The sequence below is a fragment of the Miscanthus floridulus genome, chromosome 3 (assembly GCF_019320115.1).
Source record: "Miscanthus floridulus cultivar M001 chromosome 3, ASM1932011v1, whole genome shotgun sequence".
In the NCBI taxonomy this organism is placed as follows: domain Eukaryota; kingdom Viridiplantae; phylum Streptophyta; class Magnoliopsida; order Poales; family Poaceae; genus Miscanthus; species Miscanthus floridulus.
Window position 1 is genome coordinate 119,967,720 of NC_089582.1, and position 19,020 is coordinate 119,986,739.

The window sequence follows — 19,020 nt, forward strand, 5'->3', positions numbered from 1 at the left end:
GGTCTTCTTTTGGCTTTATGAAGAAGAAGATAGCTGAGTGAGTGAATTCTGGTTTTATTTCTCTGCTTCTGTTCTCCTTTTTTCTTATTCTTATTGACGAGTTTCCTTGTCAACTTTCAGTCCTTCGTCTTCCCTGAGCCTCCAGTTGACTTCTTGTCAAACCTCTAGCGCGCCCTTGCATACTGAGTCTTAGGATTCAGAACGCACGATCACCGAGGTGGCTGTGAGGGGGATAGAGTCCATAGCTGCTGATTTGCTGACTCCTAAGGTGACGGTGGCCATGGCGGTGGGTTCATCTGAGGGATTGGCCATGGCTTCCCAGGAGATTGCCCTGGTTGTGACTTCTTTGCCTTGGCCAGCTTCTCCCTCTCCTCTTCTTGCTTTCGATGGTCTGCCTTTGGCTGATGACGTGGTGCAGCAATTTGATGCCACTCATCGATTGTCGGAGCTAACTGCCGCCTAGGGAAACTTGGCGACCTTCGTGACTTCTTTCAGGGAAAAGCTCCAGGTAAGTTTTTTTAAACTTCTTTCTTTGGATGTTCGTTTTTCTCCTATCCTTATTTTTTGTTTTTCTCTCTTTCTTTTTGCTTAGTCTTTTTCTCATGATCATACCGGCTTCTTTTTCTCGTCTGAAACCAAAAAAAAGTTGTCCTCTGAGGTGAGTACCCTAAAGGCAGAGCTTGACCTCTATCGGGCCGAGTTGGAGACTGAGCGTCAAATGCATCAAAAGGAGGAGAAGACTCTCCATGCCCGGGTAGTTGAGGTAGAAAAGCAGAGGGATGCAACTGCCCAAGAGGCCTTAAAATGTGGAGGCCATGAAGAAAGAGTGCCATGGTATTGCAAGTTCTTTTTCGCTTCTGTTTGTAATTAAATTTGCCTTTCTGCTGACTTGTCTTTTGTTGCTTGGTCTAGCTCTCCGAGTTAAAAAGCAGAAGCTCTCAGAGGGTATTGAGGAGATGAAGACACTCGTTCGTACTAGCCACAATAAGGCTAAGGAGGTAATTACTCAAGCTAAAGAAGAACTCGCGCTTGCTAAGTTGATTAGGCATGGAGCTGACAGAGATCTTATGCAGGCCCAAAAAACCATTGAGGACTTGACTGGCAAGTTGGCAACGGCTACTGAGAACTGGAAAGCTTTGTGGAAGTCTTTTCGGTCAGTAGCCAACCTTCTCCGGACTCCAGCAGATGATGGTCATTCTTGGCCTCAGTTCATTCCCCAAGTGCCGACCCGTTTCTAGGAGTTCGTGAAGCGTTGTGCCCATCTTTGTACCAGGAACGTTCTTGCCTAGATCCAGGTTCTTTCTCTAGACTTTCCTTTGTCCAAGGTTGCTGATGAAGCCAAGAGCCAAGAGTATATAGATGCTGTTGAGAAGTTGGAGCCTGAGGTCGATGATTTGACCAGGAAGATTGTAGATAATCTTAACATTGATGTTTCTTCTCCTGATGACAATACCTGATGTAATCGACCTTTGTATTCTAGCTTCTATAACAAAACACTTTCTTGTTGTAATCTTTATTTTTTGTTGATGTCTTCTTTGTCTGTATTTCTTTGTCTCGTAAACAACTCGGCCTAGGTAAATCATTGTCTTGACAAACTTTCTTGATCTATCGAGTGCTTCTCTGGCTTTAGCTTGTGCCTTGTAAACAACTCGGCATATGTAGATTGATGTTTTGGCAGACTTCCTTGATTTGTCGAGTGCTTGTTTGGCTTTCGTCTGTGAGTTGTAAACAACTCGGTATAGATCATTGTCTCGACAAACTTTGTGTTCTTGTTAGTATTGAAAAGACTTAGGACATCTCTAGCTTCTTCTTTTCGGCTTAGCTTAGAGTTTGGTCAGCATCTGGTCCTATCTCTAGTTGCAAAAACATCCTAGGATCGACAAGCCCCCGAGCACTTCATGGTTGAGTTTTGGAAGCCTCGTCTTGTTCCTTCAAGTCTTGTTGAGCAGGAACAAGCATCGTCTGAGTGCTTTCTTGAGCAAAACCATGTAGCGCTTCTTGGGATCTTCTGAGTGTAGCCCTCAAGCCTCTTGCTATTAGGAACAAGGAGCTAGAGGGCCTTGTCTTGGAATTGCTCTAATTTATGCTCAGGCTTAGTTTCAGTCATTTTGCTTTTTGGTTCGGGTGTTAGCTTATTAGCTATCCTCATCGGCGGGCTCAAGCATCTTTTCAGCTCTTTTGCTCTCGGCCGATAAGCTTAGGCGTCTTTTCAGCCATTTTGCTTTTTGGTTCGGGTGTTAGCCTGTTAGCTACCCTCATTGGCGGGCTCAAGCATCTTTTCAGCTCTTTTACTCTCGGTCGGTATGCTCAGGCGTCTTTTCAGCCATTTTGCTTTTTGTTTCAGGTGTTAGCTTAGTAGCTACCCTTATCGGCGGGCTTAAGCATGTTTTTAGCTCTTTTGCTCTTGGCCGGTATGCTCAGGCGTCTTTTCAGCCATTTTGCTTATTTGTTCGGGTAGCTTATTAGCTACCCTCATCGGTGGGCTCAAACATGTTTTCAGCTCTTTTGCTCTCGGCCGGTATGCTCAAGCGTCTTTTCAGCCATTTTGCTTTTTGGTTCGGGTGTTAGCTTGTTAGCTACCCTCATCAGCGGGCTCAAGCATCTTTTTAGCTCTTTTGCTCTCGGTTGGTATGCTCATTAGAAACAACTTGGGGAGAGCCATAATAAGACATATGTTGTCTAGAAAGAACCATCTTTATTGATCATGAACATTGATAAGTCATAATAGTACATATGTTGTCTATGAGCACCATCTTTATTGATCATGAACATTGATCTCTTGTGGCTTGTATATATATTTTTCCTTGAGTTGTTTTCATGCGTAGAATCTTCTTAGCTGGCTGATGTGCCATGTATTATTGGCTTCTTTTCTGTCTTCGGTTATCAACTTGTATGAGCCTGGTCCAGTGACTTTCATGACAATAAAATGACCTTCCCATGGACTGAATAATTTATGGCGTCCCTTAGTTTTTTGTATTCTTCTTAGTACTAGGTCTCCGACTTGTAATGATCAAGACTGGGTATTCTTGTTGTAGTGGCGTCTTAATCCTTGGAGGTATCTTGCTGATTGAAGGGTAGCGTTTACTCTGACTTCTTCTGTATTGTCGAGTTCTAACCTTTGGGTGTGTTCTGCTTCTCCTTCGTCATATTGTTCTATCCTTGGTGACATCCAGATCAAGTCGGTAGGTAGTACGGCTTTTGATCCATAAACTAGGAAGAAAGGTGAGTATCCGGTGGCTCTGCTTATTTGAGTCCGTAGCCCCCATACGACCTTGGGTAATTCTTCAATCCATTTTGATCCATAGTCCACTAGTTCTTCATACAATCTTGGTTTTAATCCAGCTAGTATTAGTCCATTAGCCCTTTCTACATGTCTGTTGGCCTCTGGATGTGCGACTGATGCATAATCTATTCCGAACCCACAATCCTATGCCCAACTTTGGAATTCAGTGGCTGTGAAGGGAGAACCCAAATCTGTGATGATTCGATTGGGTATGCCGAAGCGGTGCATAATGTCTTGGATGAACTCGATTGCTTTGGCTATGCTATATTTTACGAGTGGTTTGTATTCAATCCACTTGGTGAACTTGTCAATTGCTATGAAGATAAACTCAAAACCGCCTTTTGCTTTCTTGAGAGGTCCTACTTGATCCAGCCCCCAGCAGGAGAAAGGCCAAGCGGGTGGGATGAAGATGAGGTTGTGAGCTAGCACATGAGCTTGTCTTGCGAACATTTGACAACCTTTGCATCTTCTGACGAGTTCTTCTACGTCTTTCAAAGCGGTTGGCTAGTAGTAACCGGTGTGGAATGCTTTATCGACTAGTGTTCTTGAAGCGGCGTGATTTCCATAGCAACCTGAGTGTATTTTGTCTAGGATCTCTTTGCCCTCTTCAAATGAGACGCATTTTAGAAGTACTCCTGATGATGCAGCTCTTCTATAGAGCTTGTTTCCTACTAGGACATAATTCTTGCTTCTGCGAACAACTCGGGTAGCTTCCTCTTTTTTCGCTGGCAACTTATTCTCTTTGATGTAATCAATAAAAACCTAGGTCCATGAAATGGTGATTACCAAAATCTAGGTGCCTTTGGCTGAGATTTTAGGGGTTATCTCATCGGGTTGTTTGATAGAGGGAGCTGATAACTCCTCTATGAATACACCGGGTGGGACCTTCACCCTGTCTGATCTAAGCTTGGTGAGGACGTCTGTCGCGATATTAGAATCACGCAGGACGTGTAGAATTTCTAATCCTTGAAAATGTTTTTTGAGCTTTTGTATTTCAGCACAGTAAGCGCCCATGTTTTCTTTGGTGTAGTAACAATCTTTGTTGACTTGATTGATTACCACTGCTAAATCACCATAAACGAGTAAACGCTTGATTCCGAGGGTAATTGCCACTCGTAGCCCGTGGTTGAGGGCTTCGTATTCTGCTTCATTGTTTGTAGCTTGCCATAATATCTGAAGGACGTACTTGAGTTGTTTTTCGTCTGGAGAAATTAGGAGGACACCTACACCGGCTCCGCCTAGTTTGAGTGATCCATCAAAGTACATCTTCCAATGATCAAGGATGGTACTTGACATAGGTTGTTGAATTTCTGTCCATTCGGCAACAAAATCAGCCAGGGCTTGAGATTTAATTGCCTTCTGTGGGGTGAAATCGATATTGAGAGCACCAAGTTCAACTGCCCACTTAGATATGCGCCCTGTCACATCTCTGTTGTGTAGGATGTCTCCAAGTGGGAAATCTGTCACCACGGTAATCTTGTAGCTTTCAAAATAGTGGCGAAGCTTGCGTGAAGTGATTAGGAGGGCGTAGAGTAGTTTTTGCACATGCGGTTGCTGGATTTTTGATTCTGACAGTACTTCACTGATGTAGTATACGGGACGTTGTACTTTATATACACGCCATTCTTCTTCTCTTTCTACGACAATCGTTGTGCTAATCACAGTAGAAGTTGCCGTGATGTACAACATCATGTCTTTGTATTTCTTCGGAGGTGTGAGAACGGGTGAGGAGGTGAGGTATGCCTTGAGCTTCTTGAAAGCTTCGTTGGCTTCTTCTGTCCATTCGAACTTGTCTGTCTTCTTTAGCAATTTAAAGAAAGGAAATCCTTTTTTGCCCAGTCTTGATATGAAACGATTGAGGGCCACCATGTAGCCTGTTAGTTTCTGCATATCTTTGACACTTCAAGGAGGGCCCATCTCTGTTATGGCTCGAATCTGCTTGGCGCTTGCTTCAATTCCGCGATGACTGACCAAGAATCCGAGTAGTTATCCTGAAGGAACTCCGAATACACACTTGTTTGGGTTCAATTTCCACCTCCATCTTTTTAGGTTTTCGAAGGTTTGCTTTAAGTCTTCAATTAGTGTATCCAGGTTCTTTGTCTTTACTACTATGTCATCCATGTATGCTTCTATGTTTTCACCGATCTGATCACCGAGGCACATCTGGATAGCTCTTTGGTAAGTGGCACCCGCATTCTTGAGTCCAAATGACATGGTTTTATAGTAGTAGGCACCGAATAGAGTGATGAAAGATGTCTTGCTCTGGTCTAGTTCCTTTAATGCAATCTGGTGATATCCTGAATAGCAATCAAGGAAGGATAATAAGGCATATCCTACTATTGAATCAACTATCTAATCAATGCGTGGTAGCCTGAACGGATCTTTCGGGCAGTGTTTGTTAAGAGCTGTGTAGTCGACACACATGCGCCACTCATCTGTATTCTTTTTCTGTACCAGAACTAGGTTTGCTAGCCAATCTAGATGGAGGATTTCTCTGATGAATCCGGTTGCCATTAGTTTTGTAATTTCTTTTTTAATTGTTGCCTTCTTGTCTGGTGAGAATCGTCGTAGTCATTGCTTCACAGGCTTAGAGCCTTCATTGATATCAATTCTGTGTTCAGCCAACTCTCTTGGGACCCCTGGCATATCGGTCGGCTTCCAAGCGAAGATATCTTTGTTGTCCCGATGAAAATTAGTGAGCACAAGTTCCTATTTTGCTGAGAGGTGGGCGCTGACGGTTGCTGTTTTGGAGGGATCACCGGTGCTTAGGTCAATTTGCTTGACATCGGCTTCTTTTGGTGGTGCTAGGATGCTGGGTTTTTTAGCCAGTATCACTAGCTCTTCTGGGCTCATTTCTGCTGCAACAGTGGCTATTTCTTTTCTTCCATCGACGACCTGTGCTTTTGCTGCAATTTGGATTGCTTGAACATCGCAGTCAAAAGCGTGCTTCAAATCACTCTGAAGAGAAAGGACACCATTAGGCCCTGGCATCTTAAGCAATAGGTACGGATAATGTGGTATTACCATGAATTTTGCTAGTGTTGGGTGCCCGAGGATTGCGTGATATGATGAATCGAAGTCCGCAACTTCAAACTTGATGAACTCTGTACGGTAGTTTGAGGGAGTCCCAAAAGTAATCGGTAGAGTGATTTGTCCAAGTGGCATTGCTGCCTTGTCAGGTACTATGCCATAAAAAGGCATGCTTGTTGGTGTAATCATCCCGGTGAGTTGTAGTCCTATCTTCCTTAGAGTTTCTGAAAAAATGATGTTGAGTTCGGCTCCTCCATCGAATAGTACTTTCGTAATAGTCATACTAGCAATAGTTGGATCTAGAACTAGTGGGTAATGGCCCGCATTTCCTATGCTAGTCCATTGGTCTTCTCTTGAAAATTGGATTGGATACTGTGACCAATTGAGATATCTTGGTGTAGCAGGTTCTGCTGCCATGATGGTTCGTAATGCTAGCTTTTCTTAATGTTTGCTTCTGGAATATGGAACCCCGGCAAAGATTACTGCTACTGTCCCCCTAGATTTTTGGAATTCCTTGTCTTCATGGTTGTCTTCTTTTTTCTGATTGCCTTCTTTGGTATTCTCCTTACTATCTTTCCTTGTATATCGATCTTTGAAGGTGTAGCAATCTCTGATGGTGTGATTTCCTTTGGGGTGCAAGATGCAACACATGTTTTCAATGTCGTCATACCTTCTGGGCTTGGAAAACTTCCTTGATTTGTCAGTCACTGCTATGGTGTTGTCTAGTCCATGTTTTCTTTGCTGATGTCTGTTGTTTCGAAGATCTTGCCTGTCCAGGTTGTCTCGGTTGTTTCTATCCGGAAATCTTTCTCATGTCTTTTCCTCTGTAGTAATCATCTTTTCCACTATTCGTCTGAATTCTTCATTGTTTCTTGGGTTTTCTTTGCAGAAGTCTTGAAATTACCACCTAGCCATGATTCCGTGAGAGAAAGCTTCGATTACTTCTCATTGAGTGATGTCATGTACTTGAGCTCGTAGTTCACCAAATCATCGATAGTAATTTCTGAGACTTTTGCCTCCTTTCTGCTTGAGTCCTTTTAACTCTATGTGGGTGATTGGGTGTGTAATGATACCCGCGAAATTTTCATAGAAAGCTCTTTGCAAGTCCTCCCAATTTCTGATTGATCCTGGATTCAATTTGTCAAACCATTGAAGAGGCATGGTTTCTAGGGCCATGGGAAAGAACAAGGTCTTGATGTCATCGTCTCCTCCGGCCAATTCAATTGATTGTGAGTAAATCCTGAGCCATTGCCTTGGTTCGGTCTTGCCATCATACTTGGAGTGGTTGGACGGCTTGAACTTGTGAGGTAGTCATATTGAAGCAAGTCTATCTGCAAAACAGGGGAATCTATCGTGCGTTCTGGCTTCTGTGTATTCTGATTCAGTGCCTCCTTCTTGCCAACTGTTGTCTTGGTGAGAGTAGTTTTACGTGACTGTCTGAGTTGGTGCTTTGCTTTTGGCCTTTCTTGGATGTTCGACTCGGTCGTTTTGACTATGATTTCTTCTACTTTCTCTGTTATGACTTCCACTTGGTCCAAGTCTCTCAAAAATGGACTTCCTTTGATTTTGATCTTCCTGCTCATGAGATATTGACCTGTCAGGCAGTAACCCTATTAGGCCATGTAACTGGTCAAAAATCATAGTTGAGTAAAAAGGTAAACAAATCAAATGTAATTCAAATTCAAATTATAAAAGTCCTTTTTGCCCCTTCTGTCTATTTCAAAATCCATTTGGAATTTGGGGGTGTGACAAAAAGCAAAGTTGAAGCTTATTTTATAAGGATCAACTTTGGTATTCAAAGTTTTTAAAGTTTATATATAAAATTTGGAGTAATTTTGAAATGATTCAAATGCTCAAATGCACCCCAAATTCAAATTTCAAAATGGAGGCAGAATTTGAAAATGTTCATTTAAGCAAAGTTGTAGAACTTGAAATGTTGAGCAACTTTTATTTTTGGAGATTTTCAACTTCTTTAGAAAATTTGGCAGTAATTTGAATTTTAAAACGGATGGCAATTCTATAATTCTGGTGAACAGTGCACGACCACCGCCCCACCGCCGGCGTCCTTTCTCCGGTCTTCCAGACGCGCCCGTGGCCGCCCTCGACTTTGCGCTAGCATGAGATGGTCACTGCGTGTCATTCCCTCACTCTCTTGGCCACGCTATAAAGCTCCGACGCCATCATCGGCTTTTCTTTCTCTCCTCTGTTTCCCGCCGCCGCCGCCGCCTTAGCTCCATCGAGCTCCCCTCGCCTCCTCAGCGCAAGCCAGTCTCGGCAAAGCAGTGTTCTAGCTCCATCTCCTCATGAACCCATCCCACCAACTGTGGTTGTCTGAGTCCACCGAGAACCGCCGCTAGCGACCCTTCTTCCTCGCGGCCGGCGACCTCACCCGAAGTTCCGTTTCACCGCGGCCAGCGTCATCCGGTGAGCCGTTGCCCTTGCCTATTGTCTCTACAGCTTCGTCTCAATGCTATGGTGCTTAATCCATTCTTGCTTGGTCGTTTTGCCCACTGTAGTCACTGGAACACCGTCGTCGACAAAGTCTGCTCCGCCATGATCGCTGTCACCGTCGACCCGCGTCACCATAGCTTCTCCGGTCTCGTTCTTTGCTCCAACATGATCGTGGTGAGCTGCTGAACCTTCCTGTGCCTTTTGTTTGATCTCTACTAACCTCGATTCACCGGCATAGCACCACTGTGCTGTTGCATCCGCCATGGCTGGCATCAGCCTTGATTCCTGCTGTAATAGCTTAAGTTAATGCCTTCAATCGATGCGTCTAGTCATGGTGATTGTTTTGGTACCTTGGTCGTCGCCGTTGGACTCACCATCGGTGAGTTAGCGTTGGTCAGCGCCGTCATCGTCGCGGTCAAAGCCGAAGGTTAGGGATGACAAATGGGTCCCGTATGTCGGCGACTATGTAGTTCAAAATGGAATTTTTCTATTTTCAGAAATGGATGAATAGTGTCTATTTTTGTTATTTTTGTGTAGATTTATTTAGAGCTCCAAAAATTATGAAAATTTTTGTGTGACCTCTCTGTGATGAATATTATTTAGGAAAAATATGAAATATTGATTTACGGTACTTTTTGAATATGATGAAAATTGCTCAATTAATTGATAAATGTAATTTCCATGATTTTTGTAGGCCAAACTCCAAAAATTATGAAATTTGTTTAGGTACACTAATTTGTCATGAGGAAGCTTACATAAAATTTTGAGGTCTTTGGAACAAGTTTGTTTTGGGCTTATTTCCAAATTAATTCAAAAATGAATAAAAACCCTAAGTGTTAGGTTAGAGTTTGATTTTTGTTTTGGTCATGTTTTGTGACCAGTAGGGTTTCAAGATCAATTTGGTCAAGTCACTTAGTCATAAGCCCTAGGTCATTAAAGTGTTGGTTAGAGTTTAGTTAATGAGTGATTTCATTCATTAAGGGTAGAACTTTGGAGTGAAACTTTGGGTAGTTCTTTAGAAGAATGTAGGGTTTCTTAATAAACATTTTTGTGTGGTACTTGATGGTAGAATTGCAAGTTGGTTTTGTTGGCTTGCAACTGTACCATGAAGGAAAGTTGTACTCAAGGTGTTATTATATTTCATGCACCATAAAAGCATCATGTTTACATTATCATCATGTTGTAAGCATATGTTATTATTTCATGTAGAATCCGAGAGTGAATCGATCCTAGTTGAGCAAGTTGTGGAAAAATCCCTGGTTGTTTCAGGATTCGATATTTGTGGTACTTATCCGGAACCCGAGATCGTCAACGAAGGCAAGCCCCGATTTATGCATTAAACCATTACCTTGTTTACTTTGAAAAGTTTATCACCTATGTTACCTATTGCATTAAGTTGATTATTTCAAATGTTACCTACTTGATGCATTGCCTACCTTGTTAATTGTTTACCATCCTTGAAGATGATTTCATTTACAAAGGCGTATAATGCTTAGTATGCTTTATGGTAGGCTTTCAAAGTAAAAGTTTCGATACAATCAAAGATGGCATCTTGGCCAAAGAAAGAAAGAAGGTAGAATGAACTAGAGACTAGTCGGGTGACTTATCTTGAATATTGGGTAATGTTGCCAACTATGTCGCTTAAAGGCCACTCATTGTGGATCTTTTGAACGAGACACTTTGTAGTACTGGTCACATACTCCGGTAAGCCTACTTTGGCTAATCCAATACTAAGATGAATGCCCACGCACTGGGAGTGGAGAGATGGCGGGAGTAGCGGGTACCCTCACGGCTGGAATGTGGCCGGATTGGAGGTGTGCTGTGCTCTCGGGTCTCTCGGGTGGCATGGAGATGACTTAGTATAGGAGGATCCGGTAGCGAGGTTGATATATGCAAGATTAAGTTCTACATATGTTGTGTGATAAGGAATCCCCAGCTGGGACTTGAATCAATTCAAATTGCCGGTGCTCTACGGATATGGAGACTCATTCATTACAGAAGTAATGCTGGACTGGTGAATTACTAAAATTTGAGAAAAGGAATGGAATGAAAAGAATTGGAACATGGAATATGAACACTTAGTTTGATATAATGAACTAAGAAGACTTAGGGGTAAAACTTGAAAATAGGATCAAGAATAGTAAGCTTTTGGCAAAGAACTTTTGAATCTTGCTACATCCTTACCTTGCCCCAACACCTGCTTCTCTAAAGTTTTTCACCCCATTTTTACATCGGGTTAGTCTTGTTGAGTACTTTTGTACTCAGGGTTATTAACCCTTGTTGCAGGTGAGTCGCATGCGCATGCTTGTTTTGGTCCCTGCTGCATGTCAGTGTTTGAAGTTGATGACGATGAGGAATGATGAATGACCTTTGGACAAGGCACTAGTTTGTATGAAAAATAATGTTAATGTAATATTATCCCGCTACTATGGTTGTATGACACTTATGGTTTTGTAAGTTTGAAACAACTGGTTTGTAATATTAAAACTTAAATATTCTGCTTTCTTATCTCCGATATGTATATTGAAAACTATTGTAATCTACAATGTCTGTGATTGAGATCCTGTTCAGAAAAGATTCGTGGATGATTCGGGTTTCCCGAGGACACCCGATAGACCTGTTAAGTTGTTGGGAACTTGTGTACGCTATCAGAGGTCTGTTGAGACAACAATAGATGCACGTGGGCTCGATTTCTTAGAAGGTTCTACCACAGCTGGTATCAGAGCAGGTCCTATCTAAGATCATTGTAGGTTACTTTGGAAAACCTTCAAATTGATTTGGATCAAAGAAAGTAAACTTGATATTTTAAAGTTTATATTTCTTTCTTCTTACCTTTGATCCTTGATCTAGCCTCAATCCTATCTTATTTGAAAGTTCATGGCGGATAATATGATTAGGTTTGTCCTATGTATTAAAAATCTAGTACCTTTGATTATATAAATCTTTTGTACCTAGATTTGTAAGATTGATTCATGCATCATGCTTGAACACCTTGCATAATAATTCCCCTTAAAAGTGGTTGGGTAAGTAATGTCAATCCCATTCTTGCTAACCTCCATTATCCTCAAGCTATTCTTATAGTCCTACCCTAACTTCTACAGGCTATGGCAAAGACCAAGATAACCACACATAAGTCCACCGGACCTCATGGAGTCCCTCATCACCAATTAGCACTACAAAACCGTGAGCTTGGTGAAGGAAGTTCTAGGACCTTAGGAGATGAAGGATCTTCAAGCAATCCCACCAACATCGAGAACCTTACCATGGAGCTCAACACTCTTCATCGAGCTCATGCCAAAGATCAAGAGAAGCTGGCAGAAATGTGATGGGCCATCACCATGACCACCGAGCTACGGAATGAAGCCTGGACACGAGAGGATGTAGCCAATGAACGCATCCATGAGTTGGAGTTCTACGTAGAAGACCTAGAGATGGACAATGCCATTCTTCATGAGAATGTCCACATGATGTACGCTCAACTTCATCCTCCTCATGGGGATGGTGAAGTTATAGATGAAGAAATGATTGTAGATCCAGGAGAAATCCATGATGAAGAAGAGGAGGAGGTCCCTGAGGAATTAGTGTACTTCTTAGATGAAGATGAGGTCCCATCCGGTATGGACACGGACGCCGATGACTGAGAGCTTGGAGTAGTAATAGTTCCTTTACTACTTTTCTAGTAAACTAGGGTTGTCTTGTGGGATACAAGACATGTAATATAAATAAGTAACCCTTTGTAGCATGAAATCTTTTAACTGCTTTCAATAAATAATAATGTAAATAAACGTGTCTCTCTAACAGATGCCTCGTCCTATCACCCGAGCTGGTGCAAGTACCTTGCAAGACCATGATGATATCCCAAATCCTCCACCAATGCCTCCAACTATGGTAGATGCCATAGCCGCACTCGTCAATGCAATGATAGAGAATGCTAGGTTGTTAAGGGAATTGACTCAGAACCAACAGGCACCACACCCTAATCGTGGCCGCCGTAATAATGGAAATGATGAGTCAACCTATATCGATTTTACTAACACACGTTCGCTTGTGTTCTCTAAGGTAGAAGAGCCTTTAGAAGCTGATGATTGGCTCCAGACAATGGAGCAAAAGTTTGAGCTGATTCACTGTACCGAGATTCAGAAACCAAGGTTTGCGGCACAACAACTCCGAGGAGCTACTGGTGCCTGGTGGGCAAATTTGGTAGCTGTACAGCCTGCTGGTCACCAAATCACCTGGATGGAGTTTAAGAATGCCTTTAGGGCACACTATATTCCAGATGGTGTGATGACCATGAAGTTAGAAGAGTTTTTGGCTCTTAAGCAAGGGGAGCACCCGGTGATGCACTATATTAGGCGCTTCAATCACCTATCACAGTATGCTATAGAGTATGTGAATACTGACAGGAAGAAGAAGAATCATTTCCTAAGAGGTATGAACACCAAACTTCAGACCATGATGGCAACTTGTGGCAACGCAACTTATCATGAGACAGTCAACATTGCTATCGCTTCAGAGAAGAATTACCGCCGACACAAGGAGGCGAAGAAAAAGAGAGTATCTACTTCCGGATCATCAAGTGGAAAGCGTTAAAAGATGGTCTACCATCCTCAGAATCATGGCCGTGTGCCATTCCGCCCACAACAAAGCCAAAGTAGGCAGCAAATCTTTATTCGCCTTGCAATTAATATGCCTTATCCTCATCAAGCACCGCAGCAGCAAAATAATACAAATAATGCAAATCGCACTGCTACTCTCTAGAATCACAATTATCCATGTTATAATTGTGGTAAACCTAGACACTTTTCCCGAGAATGTCCGTATCCCAGGAAGAGTAATCCTAATGCACCTAAAGCTCCTGTTACTCAAGCTCAGAATCAGTACAAGGGCAATGCTCAGAATAGTCAGAAGGGTCAGGCTGAGAAGAAAACTGGAAGGGTCTTCTATACTCAGGTGGAATCTATTCCAGAAGGAGAACCAGTAATGATTGGTATGTTTCCCATTGCTAAGCATCTTTCAATTACCTTATTTGATTCTAGTGCATCCCATACATTCATCAATCGTACATTTGTTGTGAAGCATGGGATAACTATTGGGGAAACAAAAGAACCATATCATATACAGTCGCTCGGGGGATGAATCTATACAAGGGAGATAGTTCAGCATGTACCTATTGATTTGGGAGGATATGAGTTCCCTACCAACATGCTGATATTAAAGGATCAAGATATAGATGTGATCCTTGGTATGAACTGGTTAACTCAACACGGGGCTATCATAGATGTCATGCATAGAACCATAAGGGTAAATGTACCTGACAGCAAAACCCAACTTCTTATCCAACTTCCCTTTCCTAAGAGTATGGTTGGAATAGTCTGTGCAACTACTGTTGAAGAAGCCGAGAAAATTCTAGTGGTATGTGAATTTACGGATGTCTTTCCCGATGATCTGCATGGTCTGCCACCAGATCAAGATGTAGAGTTTAGAATTGATCTGAAACTAGGAACGGCACCTATGTCCAGAAGAGCATATAGGATGCCACCCAAAGAACTAGTAGAATTAAAAATCCAACTACAAGAGTTGTTAGACAAGGGTTTCATTCAACCCAGTTCATCACCTTGGGGATGCCCTGCTATCTTCATGAAGAAAAAGGACCAAACCTTAAGGTTATGTATTGACTATCGACCGTTAAATGAAGTCACCATAAAGAACAAATACCCCTTACCCCGAATTGATTTGCTTTTTGATCAACTTGTAGGAGCTAAGGTGTTCTCGAAGATAGACTTGAGATCAGGCTATCACCAGATTAAGATCAAACGGGAAGATGTGCCGAAGACAGCATTTACTACCCGATATGGTCTATATGAGTATTTAGTCATGTCTTTTAGGATGACCAATGCCCCGGCTCATTTCATGTACCTGATAAACTCAGTTTTCATGCCCGAGTTGGATAAGTTTGTAGTGGTGTTCATTGATGACATTCTTATCTATTCTAAGAGCAAAGAGGAACATGTAGAACATCTCCGCATTGTTCTACAATGATTAAGAGACCACAAATTATATGCCAAATTCAGTAAATGTGCATTCTGGTTAGAGGAAGTACAATTTCTAGGTCATGTGTTATCTGCTAAAGGTATAGCTGTTGATCCGAGCAAGGTAGAAGAAGTCCTTAACTGGAAAGCACCTACCAGTGTTCATCAAGTTCATAGTTTTCTGGGGTTGGCAGGTTATTATCGTCGGTTCATCCCTGACTTCTCCAGAATTGCGAAGCCGATTACTGAACTGCTAAAAAATCAAACTAAGTTTGTATGGTCAACAGAATGTGAGAAGGCCTTTCAAACATTAAAGAAGTTGCTGACAACTGCACCAGTATTAGCATAACCTGATATCGAGAGGCCGTTTGATATCTATTGTGATGCATCTAGAATTGGTATTGGCTATGTTCTTATGCAAGAAGGCAGAGTCATAGCGTATGCTTTTAGACAACTCAAGAAGCATGAAGAACATTATCCCACCCATGATCTTGAATTAGCCGCTGTTGTTCATGCACTCAAGGTTTGGCGACATTATTTATTGGGCAATATCTGTCATATCTATACGGATCACAAAAGTTTGAAATATATCTTCACTCAGTCAGAGTTGAATATGAGGCAAAGAAGATGGTTAGAACTTATCAAAGATTATGACTTAGAAGTGCATTATTATCCAAGCAAGGCTAATGTGGTTGCCGATGCCCTGAGTCGCAAGAGTCATTGCCATTGTCTGACTGTGAAACCTATGTAATGAACATTGTGTCAAGAGATGGAGCATCTGAATTTACAAATTATAGAACAAGGTTCCCTGTACAATATTGCAGTTGAGTCTACTATCAAAGATTATATCACTGTTGCTCAATGAAAAAGTAAGGGTATAGCCCATATCAAGGATAAAGTCAGATCTGGAAAACCAACATGTTTCAATATTGATGAATCCTATGTTGTATGGTTCAAAGATAGATTGGTAGTACCCAAAAGTCTAGAGCTGTGAAAGCAGATTCTTGATGAAGCTCATTCTATAAGATACTCCATTCATCCAGGTAGCAACAAAATGTATCATGATCTGAGAAAGAGATATTGGTGGACCAAAATGAAAATAGAAATAGCTCAATATGTGGCCAAATGTGATACTTGTGAGAGAGTCAAAGCGGTTCACATGAAGACTGCAGGTCCATTACATTCATTGCCAGTTCCATCATGGAAGTGGGAAGATATCTGTATGGACTTCATCGTGGGATTGCCTAGGACATCTGCAGGCTACAATTCAATATGGGTTATTGTTGATCATCTAACCAAGATAGCTCATTTCTTACTAGTCAGAGATAAATATCAAGCGGAACAGTATGCAAAGCTTTATCTTGATAGAATCTTCAGTCTGCATGGGGCACCCAAGACCATTGTCTCTGACAGAGGGTCATTGTTCGTATCCAAGTTTTGGAAAAGTTTACATGAGTCTTTGGGAACTAAACTTATTCGTAGTTCTGCTTATCATCCGCAAATAGATGGACAGACTGAAAGGGTAAATCAAATTCTTGAAGATATGTTGAGAGCATGTGTCCTTTCCTATAGTGCTAAATGGGATGAATGCCTTCCCTTAGCTGAATTCTCATATAACAATAGCTATCAAGAGAGCATTAAAATGGCACCATTCGAAGCATTGTATGGCCGTAGATGCCAGACACCTTTAAATTGGTTAGAAGCTAGAGAACATTGGTTCTTTGGGCCGGATGTGGTCAAGGAAGCTGAACAGAAAGTTAAACTCATACAAGCTAATATGAAGGTAGCTCAATCCCGATAGAAAAGCTATGCTGATAAGAGGAGATGACCGCTAGAATTCAAAGTGGGAGATCATGTCTACCTCAAGGTATCACCGATGAAAGGAGTTCATCGTTTTGGGATTCGGGGAAAGTTGGCGCCCCGTTATGTCGGTCCTTTTCAAATCCAACAACGATGTGGACTGATCGCCTATCGTGTCAAGCTACTAGATCACATGTCAACTATGCATGATATCTTCCATGTATCCCAGTTAAAGAAGTGTCTTCAAGTACCTAACCAAGTGATCGACTTTGGTGATGTAGAACTAGAACCTGATTTGACTTATGCTGAGTACCCCATTAGAGTCTTAGATCAGAAAGATCGAGTCACTCGAAGACATACAATCAAGTTCTACAAAGTACAATGGAATCAACACACTGAAGATGAAGCTACTTGGGAGTCCGAGGATTACTTAGAAGAAAACTTTCCTGACTTCTTCGCTTCTATTTAGTTGCAATACCTTGTCTATGTTGTAACTTGTCTCTTTTGTCAAAAGAATGGAAAACCCCCTCACTAGCTTTTTGAACAAAGTTTTGATGTGTTAGCTTGACACATTTTCTTTTCTATTACTTAGCCTTAGGTTTTAAATCTCAGGATGAGATTTCTTTAAGGGGGAAGGGTTGTAACACCTCTGGTGTTTTGACCTAGCACTAAAACTTGACATGTCATCATATGCATTGCAAAGCATTCATAAAGTAGAAAAATTTGAATGCATTCACTAAATAAGCTTTATTTCATAAGTTGTTATGTTATGTGATGTAATGTGATTCAAAACTCTAAATAAAGATCATGACCACAAGGGTCAAATTTCATGTGATCATTGAGACCATGTGTCAATTGACTCAAATAACCCTAATGGGCCATGTAACTGGTCAAAAATCATAGTTGAGTAAAAAGGTAAACAAATCAAATGTGAATTCAAATTCAAATTATAAAAGTCCTTTTTGCCCCTTCTGTCTATTTCAAAATCCATTTTGAATTTGGGGGTGTGACAAAAAGCAAAGTTGAAGCTTATTTTATAAGGATCAACTTTGGTATTCAAAGTTTTTAAAGTTTACATATAAAATTTGGAGTAATTTTGAAATGATTCAAATGCTCAAATACACCCTAAATTCAAATTTTAAAATGGAGGCAGAATTTGAAAATGTTCATTTAAGCAAAGTTGTAGAACTTGAAATGTTGAGCAACTTTTATTTTTGGAGATTTTCAACTTCTTTAGAAAATTTGGGAGTCATTTGAATTTTAAAATGGATGGCAATTCTATAATTCTGGTGAACAGTGCACGACCACCGCCCCACTGCCGGCGTCCTTTCTCTGGTCTTCTAGATGCGCCCATGGCCGCCCTCAGCTTCACGCTGACATGAGATGGTCACTGCATGTCGTTCCCTCGCTCTCTTGGCTGCGCTATAAAGCTCCGACGCCGTCATCGGCTTTTCTTTCTCTCCTTTGTTTCCCGCCGCCACCGCCTAAGCTCCGTCGAGCTCCCCTCGCCTCCTCAGCGCAAGCCAGTCTTGGCAAAGCAGTGTTCTAGCTCCATCTCCTCCATGCGAACCCATCCCACCAACTATGGTTGTCTAAGTCCATCGAGAATTGCCACTAGCGACCCTTCTTCCTCGCGGTCGGCGACCTCACCCGAAGTTCCGTTTCACCGCGGCCAGTGTCATCCGGTGAGCCGTTGCCCTTGCTTGTTGTCTCTACAGCTTCGTCTCGATGCTGTGGTGCTTAATACATTCTTGCTTGGTCGTTTTGCCCACTGCAGTCACCGGAACACCGTCGTCGATGAAGTCTGCTCCGCCGTGACCGCTGTCACCGTCGACCCTCGTCACCATCTCTTCTCCGGTCTCATTCTTTGCTCCAACATGATCGTGGTGAGCTGCTGAACCTTCCCGTGCCTTTTGTTTGATCTCTACCGGCCTTGATTCACTGGCGTAGCACCACCATGCTATTGCATCCGCCATGGCCGCCGTCAGCCTTGATTCCTGCTATAATAGCTTAAGTTAATGCCTTCAATCGATGCGTCTAGTCATGGTGATTGTTTTGGTACCTTGGCCGTCGTCGTTGGACTCACCGTCGGTGAGTTAGCGTCGATCAGCGCCGTCATCGTCGTGGTCAAAGCCAAAGGTTAGGGATGACAAGTGGGTCCCGTAAGTCAGCGACTGTGTAGTTCAAAATGGAATTTTTCTATTTTCAGAAATGGATGAATAGTGTCTATTTTTGTTATTTTTGTGTAGATTTATTTAGAGCTCCAAAAATTATGACAATTTTTGTGTGATCTCTCTGTAATGAATGTTATTTAGGAAAAATATGAAATATTGATTTACAGTACTTTTGGAATGTGATGAAAATTGCTCAATTAATTGATAAATGTAATTTCCATGATTTTTGTAGGCCACTTTATAACTCCAAAAA